This window comes from Mauremys reevesii, linkage group 4 (genome assembly GCF_016161935.1).
Source record: "Mauremys reevesii isolate NIE-2019 linkage group 4, ASM1616193v1, whole genome shotgun sequence".
Lineage (NCBI taxonomy): Eukaryota > Metazoa > Chordata > Testudines > Geoemydidae > Mauremys > Mauremys reevesii.
This window is the reverse complement of record NC_052626.1, coordinates 148,298,713-148,308,602: the sequence shown is the minus strand read 5'-3', so window position 1 is coordinate 148,308,602 and position 9,890 is coordinate 148,298,713. Positions and strand designations below refer to the sequence as shown.

The window sequence follows — 9,890 nt, the reverse complement described above, 5'->3', positions numbered from 1 at the left end:
CCCATCAGGGGATTCTGCTCAGTAAATTTCCTAAATTTAGATACACAAATGACACATGCATCCACATAGGATAATCCTATTCAGAAAATCATGTCTTTTCCAATGTCCCCTCACATGACTTCTCTTGTACAAAATGCATCATCATTATGCCATAATCAGATCATCATAATATGACGGTGACAAATATGGGGTGCAGTGTCCCAGCCATGGGTCCAGCTAGGCCGGGATCCTATCCCAACCCCGCCACCCCTGATCAGACCGATGGTCCCATCTGGCCTGGTATCCTTCCCCCTCTGTGCCACCCTGGATTACACCCATGGGCCCCTCAAGCCTGCTCTCCTGCCCCCGATCAGATCGATGGGCCGATATAGCCTGGTAGTTTCCCCCTCCATGTACTCTGATTTGGGAGGCAGGCCTGTGTCTCTGACGTGCTGTTTGTGGGTCGCAGGGGCTGACATGAAGATGTGAAACTCTCTTTGATCAAGCGCTGTTCACACCGGCCCTTTTTGTCAGTAAAACTTCTTGTTCGGGGTGTTGTTTTTTTCACACCCTGGAACGACAAAAGTTTTACCCACAAAAGTGCTGTGTAGACAAAGCCAGAGTCATATAAGATTATAGACAGATACAAGGGTGTATGGGGATAGATAGATACACATGACTGATCTGTAAATATGTTATGTGGACAGATAGCTAGAACTTCTTAACACATTAAACATTTCATATCTCTGGGGTCTAGGGCTGGGAGAAAGAAACAATTTAACAGATCTCACAGGGAAGCTTTCCACCTCTCCAGTGAGTGCTAATGGAAAAGGTTTAATGTTTGAGGTGAGGTGGGAGGCAGGAGCCCTGGGTTCTCTCCCGATGAGAAAGGCCCAGGCTTGGATGGAGACGCAGCTCTGACTGGCCCGACAGTGGGTGTGACATGGAGCTCTGGGGTCTCCTGCCACAACCCAATCACTGCTGTCGCAGGCACTGTCTCCCTGCCCCGGCGCCGAGTAGCTGCAGTGCGGGGAAGCCTGTGGTCAGAACCACTCTTCCTGCCACTAGAAACTCAGAAGTGCATCTCTAGCGCTGCCCGATGCTACAGCTTGAGTCACAGGGGCTACATGTGCCAGGCAGGGGGGGCCATGACTCTACGGGAGGGGCTACGGGAATCCGGTCCCCGTTCTGCCACATTCCCCAGGCCCCCTTTTCTCCTGGCCTCTGCTCCATGATTCCACCCGACTGCTTCCCAGCTCTGGGATGGGCTACGTCCCAGCTCCGTACCGGTCTGGGCCGCGTGGCTCCCAGTATCCTGACCTCGGCCCCGTGACCTTAGCGTTCCGCCTCTCGGAGCAGAGGTATATTACAGAGGGGACCATGCTGCACTGGGATCTCCTGCCTCCCAGCCCCATCTTGACCCGGACTTTGTGGCTCCCCACTTCCCGATCTGGGTTCTGGGATGTATTTTTGGACACGTACCCCCCCACACCACAACTGGTCCATGGTTCTATGAGGAGAGCAACACTACGAGATGCCTGCGTTGGCCCCCGTGTCTCATCGGTGTCACCATGTCCTTATCGCCCCCTTCATCTCGGCTCCACCACCTGCCATGGGGCTCCCACTTGTGCCCATCCCGCTGTCCCTGCCGGGGCGCTGCAGGAACTAGCTGATTCATGCTCTGCCTCTCCTAGCCCCAGGGCCCTGGGGTACGGGGAAGGGCTAGGGCCCAGCAGGATGGAGGGGGGCCGTGCCAGCCAGGGCCTTGCTCTGAAGCCACTGGGTGTGTGCTGGGGCAGAAGGAGGCTGTGGAAAGATCCTCTCCACCGTGCATCACAACCGCACTCCCACCGGCTCTCTCTCCACCTCTGCACCAGGATCCCAGCCTCCAGGCCAGGGGCAGGTCAGGAGCTCAGAGCCTCCCCCCCCTCTCCCCCCATACCTGCCATGCACTGTCAGAACTGACCTGCAAGATGCATTTTAGCTGATCAAGTGTTTGGGGGCTGCACGAGTCCAGGCTGCCACCTGCTGGAGGAAATCGGAGCTGCACCATTAGAGGAGAACTATTCCTCTAATTCCCCAGCCCCTGGAGCCAGCCATGTTGTGGGGCCGGATCAGAACCAGCGCCCCCTAGAGGGGAAACGCTCTGTGTCCCATTCCCCAGCCTCCTGAGGCAGCCAATTCCCCCGCCCCAGAGCCAGGTCAGAGCTGAATCTCCTTAGAGGGAAAATTCCTCTTATCCCCTCCTGGATCCCTTGGCAATAGCAGTGTCTTGCAAATATCAGCTGTGGGATATTAATGCCCCCTAAGAACGCTGCCCATCTCCCTGTATCTCTTTCCCACCCACCCCACTCTGTGCCCAACGGAAGCCACTCCCTTTGGTTGGTGTTAGCCACCTTACACCAAATTCCCCATTGCAGCAAATCCATCCATTTATTTAGCTCCCTTGTCCAGCTCTGCCTTGCTCCTGCCCAGCCCAGAGCTCTCCCTTGTGTTCCCAAGCAGGTACTGCAACCGCTCCTTTCTACTCTACATCTCGTTCCAGTCCCCTGAGGTTAGAAGAATGACAAGACTTGCTGCTTAGAAATTTGCTTTCACAAACATTTATTGAAGCAAGGAGGTACATTTGCAAAGATCCAGAGAGCTGGAATCCTCCCAGAAGCAAATTATTTTGTGGTGGAGATGCAAAGCTGCATGGCAGTTTAACAGGCTGGATATATTTAACTTGCAGTCAGTAGGGTTCGGAGTTAACCCTCATTACCAGTTAACAGCACCATGGAGCTATTAGTCTAGGCTTTCACAGATGCAAATAGGGGTGAGCCAGGATGATGCCTTAATCCCAGAATTAGGGGGAATTTTCCCTTTCCAGTGTGATCCCAATGCAGTGCCATCTCCCTGAGCCGGCTGACAGCCTGAACTGATAGCCCTGTGGCATGGCCTCGTGGGTGTTAACTCTGAATCCTACAAATGGCAAGTGATATAGCATTATCTCTGTTGATCATCTGAGCATGGAACATCCAGCTGGATGGTGAGTGGGGCCTACACTTTCAGGATAAGATAATTTACCCCAAAGCTGCTGGATAATTGTGGAAAGCAAGAGAAATGACTGTTAGGAAACCTCCCCCTAATGAATCCTCCCTCTGGGAGCCCATCCCATCCCCTGGGTGTTTAGAACCATGTCAATCACTGGTGTATCTTCAGGTTTCTGCATAGGGTTAATCCCTGATGTCACAATAAGACAGGGGCTGAGCTTTACTCCTGATGATCTCTTTTCTGCTGGATGCACTAGACAGGTAATTACAGTGGGTGGATGGATACGTGGGGTGAGGGATTATTTGCACTGCCAGCACATATTGGTTGACTGGATGTACTTGACATTGATTGGTTGGTTGCACTGGCTACACATGTTGGTTGGATGTACCTAAGACGTTAGTTGGGTGGATACACCAGATCCACTAAGTACATACAATGATTGGTTGGCTCGACCGATACATGGAATGCATTGGTTGAATTGGCTGGAAGATTGGCTGGATACATTGGACAGTCTAAACACATTCGTTGGTCGGTTGGGTGTCTGGCTCACTTTTTACATTGGATGTGCTAGATAAAATGTATTGGTTGTTTGGATGGACTGGATACACTCATTGGTTGGTGGTTTGCTGGCTGAATATGCTGGATAAAATAAATGCAACAATTGATTGGTTGTTGGTTGATTGGTTGGTTGGCGGGTGGTTGGCTGCATGTGGGGCCCGGATAAGTTGGATAAAGTAGGTACATACTTTGGTTTATTGTTTGGATGGATACGTTGCATGACCGGAATCATTGGACACACTGGTTTGATGGATCCAGAATGAGCGGTTTGTGGTGGCATTTTTTTCCCAGAGGGAGCTGTGAGGATGATGGGCCCACAGGAGCAGACAGTCACCGATCCCTGAGCAGGAGTGACAGCATGAAGCTCAGTAGCGTCAGCAGAGCAGGAACTAGGAAATGCTCTGGGGGACAGGGATTGCTATTGACGAACACACACCCATGCCCTTTCTAAGGGGCTCACCAGAAGGTGGCCGCCTCTTTCCCCTTGGCTGTGCTCTGCTGCGGTGGCTGGGAGACATAGTCGAAGCAGCTCCGGCCCCCGAGGTGGGGCCCACAGCGCAGGCTGTACTGGAACCAGATGCGGCCGTGTTTCAGGTAGCAATCCTTCTGCTGGGGCCCCCCGGCCTCCAGCGGGATGTCGCAGCTTCCCAGCAATTCATCCGTCAACGGGTCCGTATCCCAGACCTGGACACGGATCTTGTTGGTCCTGGTGAGGTGGACGGTACCGAAGTCGAAGTCGACGTTCCAGACGGGATTGTTGTTGTCCTCGATGGTGTTGGTCTGCCTCTTCTGTCCCTCAAAGAAGACCTTGACGAAGGCATCCGTAGCGGTAATGTAGTCCCCCCACAGGCCTCTGGCCTTCTTCACTGTGACCATCAGCTTCCCCAGGCCGCGCTCCCGCGAGCAGCACATGCTGTTGGTCATGGTATCCCCGGGGCAGACGCAGGAGCAGGGGTCGTGGGCGCTGCGTTGAGTCCCCGGGGGGCAGCTTCGGGTGCAATTCCTCACCAGGGCCCTCTCAAGGATGTACTCACTGACTGCCCGTCTCAGCGCCTCCCGCTTTGGGTTGTCCTGCTGCACCAGGATGTGGATGGGTTGCAGCGAATAGGACACCAGACCAGGGCTGGCTTTGAGACTCTCAATCCAGGCCGAGAAAACCTTGGCATCACTGCCAGAGAACAGCATGTCAGTCGTGCTCTCTCCTCCCTCCACCTCCACGTGGCGCTCCCGATACATCTCATGGAAGCTCCCCTGGACCTTCCCCTTCTTCTTCTCCTCCTCGCACTTGCTGTTCCCACCCTTGATAGAGCCCATTCCGATACTCACACCCGCCTCCACGCTCAAGCAGTCCTTGATCTCGTCGTCAGTCAAGCTGCTCATTGCTGCTTCGCAGACCCTCACAGCCGTCACGTCCCGCGCCCGGCCCCCCAGCTGCAGCTGGGACATGTAGTGGGTGCCGTAGTTGCTGATTAACTGCTGGTACTCCACCTTCGATTTGCTGTCGTACTGGTCCGGGAGGTTCTCCAGCGCCAGAGTGAAATGGCTGGTGAGCGGGGGCATCTCGCTGACCCGGAACCTGGTCAGGGACACAAGGTGAGGAGTGAGCATGGCCTGGTGAGTCAGCTGAGATCATTAGCTGTGCATGCTAAGGCCCCAGACAACCCAGAAGGGCCGATCTAAGCAGGTGGCTCCTACTCAAAGCAACCACCCTGTCTGCTGAACCTCACGACCTTGCTAGGGATACAAACAAGCTGCCTGATAGTTCTGACAGACGTCCCCCGCTCTGGCCATGGCAGGTCACCGGGCTGTCCTGACACATGAGAAGAAAATCCCCCAGAGCTGTCCAGTCCCACATGGGAGCCGGCGCCCCCTAGAGGGGAAAGACCCCTTGTAGCATTCCCTGCCTTCCTAGCCAGCCAGTCCCCTGCCCTGGGACCAGATTGGAGACGATGCCCCCTAGAGGGAAAAGGTCCTGTGCCTCATTCCCTATTATCCTGAAAAAGATCCCCATCCTGGGGCCGGATTGCAGCCAGTGTTCCCTAGAGAGGAAAGGTTCTGTGTCCTATTCTCGGCCCTTCCCCCCCCCCCCCCCGTCCTCCGCCCAGCCAGCCATTTCCCCCCCCGCCAGGCCTGGATCAGAGCTGGTGCCCCATAGAGGGGAAAGGCCACGTATCCCTGTGTGGTGTTGCTGTGGTCCCAATTCCAGATCAGCCCTCCTGACCCAGGCGGGCTCTTACGTGTAATAGCCGCAGGACACCGCATGGCTCACAAAGCTGTATTTGTCCATCCGCGTGTGGTCTACCACGAAACTGGCCAGTTTGGAATGTGATCCGGCCAGCGCCACCTGCACATTAACCTTGGGCTTCACAGGCACATCCAGCCCCACCTTCCAGTCATTCTTCACCGCGGACACTGCCGACTCCATCATGCCCATCGCCGACTGCTGCACCGAGTCACTCAGCTTCCGGCGACACGAGATGCGGACCCGCCAGTCCACCGCAGCCAGCGGCAGCCTCTGCCACTGCCCTCCCTGCAGTCGGTTCTGGCACAGGGTGCAGGTGCCATCCTTGTGCTCCCAGAGGCTGCTGTCGACCAGATAGGCCCCCTTCCTGGCCATTGTGGTCACATCGATGCCCTCCCCAGCCAGGCTGTGCCCGGGCACGAAGGCCGTGTGCTTCTTGCATTCATTTTCCGTGCCTGTCTGACAAAGGGAGGAGGCCCCAGCAAAGATGAAGAGGAGGAGGGGGATGAAGGCACCAAATCTGGGCATGGCTGACGCAATAGGTTCCCCCACCCAGAAGGGGCTGTCGGCCGCTGAACCCTCCTAGAGGGAGAGAGACAGAGAGATCCAGAATTAGTGACATCGAGCCAACCACCCGCGACATCAGCCATATTTTATTGCACACCTACGAAAACTCTGGGCTCTAGGAGGCATTACACAAATGACGTGATGCCTCATTTGCATGTTTGACTACAGATTACCTAATTTGCATCAATTCCCTCCCCTCCCTATTTCCCAGATGTTGTAATAACAGCACTAACTACGAGGAGGAGGTAGAGTTTCACATGCCCACTCTACAGCGCGCAATATAATAATGGGTCATTGCAATGCCTCAGTGGGGCCACTAGAAGGAGGTGCCATGTGGACAGAGTCCGTGTGGCGGCTTTTATAGCCAGCGAGAGCAGCAGGAGCTTGGGTCACGCTCGGCATGACTGGCCTCGCCGTAGCAACTGCCGGGGCCCCCTTGTGGCCACGCCGAGTGGTGGATTTGGTCGTGTTTAACTACTGACGGAGGGTCATTTTCTGGGGTTTCTCATGGTCTGCATCAGCCCCAGCGTCTGGTGCTGCCGAGTTTGCACTGCGGCTGTCAGGGAAAGACGGCAGGAAATGCTACCGCCCCGGAACAGATCCTGGGGCCATCTAACCCCGTATCTTGCTCCATCCATTTTATCCTGGATCACGCCCATGGGCCTATCTAGCCCAATATCCTTCTCCCTTCCTGCCACCAAGAGTAAACCCACAGAATCACAGAATCATAGAACTGGAAGGGACCTCAGGAGGTCGTCTAGTCCAGTGCCCTGAACTGTAGGCAGGACTAAGTATTGTCTAAACCATCCCTGACAGGGGTTTGACCAAACTGCTCTTAAAAATCCCCAGTGATGGAGATTCCACAACCTCCCTAGAGAATTTATTCCAGTGCTGAACCACCCTGACAGTTGGGAATTTTTTCCTAATGTCCAACCTAAACTGCCCTTGTTGCAATTTAAGCTCATTGCTATTTGTTCTATTCGCAGAGGTTAAGAAGAACAATTTTTCTCCCTCCTCCTTCGAATAAACTTTCATGCACATGAAAACTGTTACGTGTCCCCGCTCAGTCTTCTCTTCTCCAGACTAAACAAACCCATTGTTTTCAATCTTCCCTCACAGCTCATGTTTTCTAGACTTTTCATCATTTCTGTTGCTCTTCTCTGCACTTTCTCCAATTTGTCCAAATCCTTCCTGAAATGCGGCGTCCAGAACTGCACACAATACTCCAGTTGAGGGCTAATCAGTACGGAGTAGAGCAGACGAATCACTTCTCGTGTCTTGCTTACAATGCTCCTGCTGATACAGCCCAGAAGGATGTTTGCTTGTTTTGCAACAGCGTTACACTGTTGACTCAGATTTAGCTTGTGGTCCACTCTGACCAGGGCTGGCTCCAGACCCCAGCGCACCAAGCGCGTGCTTGGGCCGGCGTCCTGCGGGAGGGCGGCAGGCAGCTCCGGTGGATCTCCCGCAGACGTGCCTGTGGAGGGTCCGCTGGTCCCGCGGCTCCGGTGGAGCATCCGCAGGCACGACTGCAGGAGGTCCACCGGAGCCGCGGGACCTGTGACCACCAGAGCGCCCCCCCCCGCGGCGTGCCGCCGTGCTTAGGCCAGCGCAAATCCTAGAGCCACCCCTGACTCTGACCCCCAGATCCCTTTCTGCAGTTCTGCTTCCTAGGCAGCCATTTCCCATTGTGTGTGTGCAACTGATTGTTCCTGCCTAAGTGGAGCACTTTGCATTTCTCCTTACTGAATTTCATCCTACTTACTTCAGACCATTTCTCCAGTTTGTCTAAAGCATTTTGAATTTTCATCTTATCCTCCAAAGCACTTGCAACCCCTCCCAGCTTGGTATTGTCCGCAAACTTTATCAGTGTCCTCTCTATGCCATGATCTAAATCACTGGTGAAGATTTTGAACAGAACTGGACCCAGAACCGATCCCTGCGGGACCCCACTTGTTATGTCCTTCCAGCCTGACTGTGAACCACTGGTAACGACTCTCTGGGAATGATTTACCAACCAGTTATACACCCATCTTAAAAAAGCTCCATTTCCCTAGTTTGTTTATGAGAAGGTCATTCAAGACAGTATCGAAGCCTTACTAAAACCTTACTAAAGGGACCATCTAGTGTGATATCCTGTCCTCTTTCTTCCGCCACAGATGCTTTGAGAACCTCACACTTCTCTGTGCGTCCACCACAGACGCGTTGAGAACCTCACAGCGTCCCCACCACAAGGGATGCTGTGTTAAAAGTAGGTTTCAGGTGTGTTCCACTTGGGTTGGAGCTGTACAGCAATGCTGGCTGTGGGGCAGGAACAGCTGACAGCTCTGCATCCTGTCATGGTGGAGGCTCGGACTGGGAGGGGACAGTAAATGTTTGAACTCAGCCCAGCAGAACGAGGCAGGAAAAATTCACTTGAATATTGACTGCTGGGTTCTGCCCAGCCCCCAACCCCCTACAAGCTCATCCCTGGGCTTCCTTCCCCCGTGCTGCCCCACTGCTTTGTTGCCAATAGAAAATCAAACAGCCTGAAATTTCAAGAAGCCCCTGATATGAAAGGTATCAACTACATCAATTACTTATCAAAAGCTGAGTGGCAGCGTCGTCTCAGGTGCCACAAGTACTCCTGTTCTGTTTGAGTTCTATAGTCGCTCTGGCAGGGGAGTGGGGTGAAGTGGGGTAGACGATGGGGGGCAGGGAGTCAGGACTCCTGGGTTCTATTGTCGCTCTGGCAGGGGAGTGGGGTGAAGTGGGTTAGAGGATGGGGGGCAGGGAGTCAGGACTCCTGGGTTCTATTGTTGCTCTGGCAGGGGAGTGGGATTGAGTGGGTTAGAGCAGGAGGGACTGGGGACCATGATCTAGGTTCGGGTCTGTGCAGCACCCGGTGTGACAGGGCCCCCAATCTCAATGGGGTGGGGTCTTTCCAGGGCCCAGCATTAGGGGCCCCCGATCTCAGTTGGGATGAGTTTGTGCAGCACCCGGCGCGATGGGTCCCTGATCTCGATCGGGGTCCGTGCAGCGCCCGGCGTGATGAGGGCCCTGATCTCGGTTGGCATCTGAGCAGACCCACCCATCACTCACCTGCCTCTGGTATATTTCGGCTGAAGAATATTTCGGCTCCCAGGCCTGCTGGCGTCCCGGGCTGGGCTGTGTCTCTGCTGGGAGAGACGTGCTTTGAAGGTGGATCACAGCACCACGAAAGGTCTCCTGTGTTCTGAGTGTCTCAGCCGTCACCACGCTCCCCCCAGCGCTGAGCTCCTGCCCCCTTTACACCCCCAGCCACAGCCATTGGACAGGAAGCTGTGGCCAGCAATTGTTCCACCTCCGAGCTGGATCAAACGCGCCTCCCGTGGGTCTCGACCCAGATTATGAGGAGCTTGAGAGGCTGAAAAGGAACACACAGTGAGACAAGCCCCTATTCACTGGGGCCAGAACTGCGTGCCTGGAGAGTGCACCCCATGCTGAGCCCCCAACCCTGCAGCACAGCGCCCCCTAGTGCCACATGGGGCAT

At 54.7% G+C, this 9,890-nt stretch overlaps 1 pseudogene; it reads right to left on the bottom strand.

Annotated features, from left to right (window-relative positions):
• Window positions 1–2,640: 2,640 nt before the first annotated feature.
• Window positions 2,641–9,668, bottom strand: LOC120404830 (annotated as a pseudogene).
• Between the last annotated feature and the right edge of the window lie 222 nt (window positions 9,669–9,890).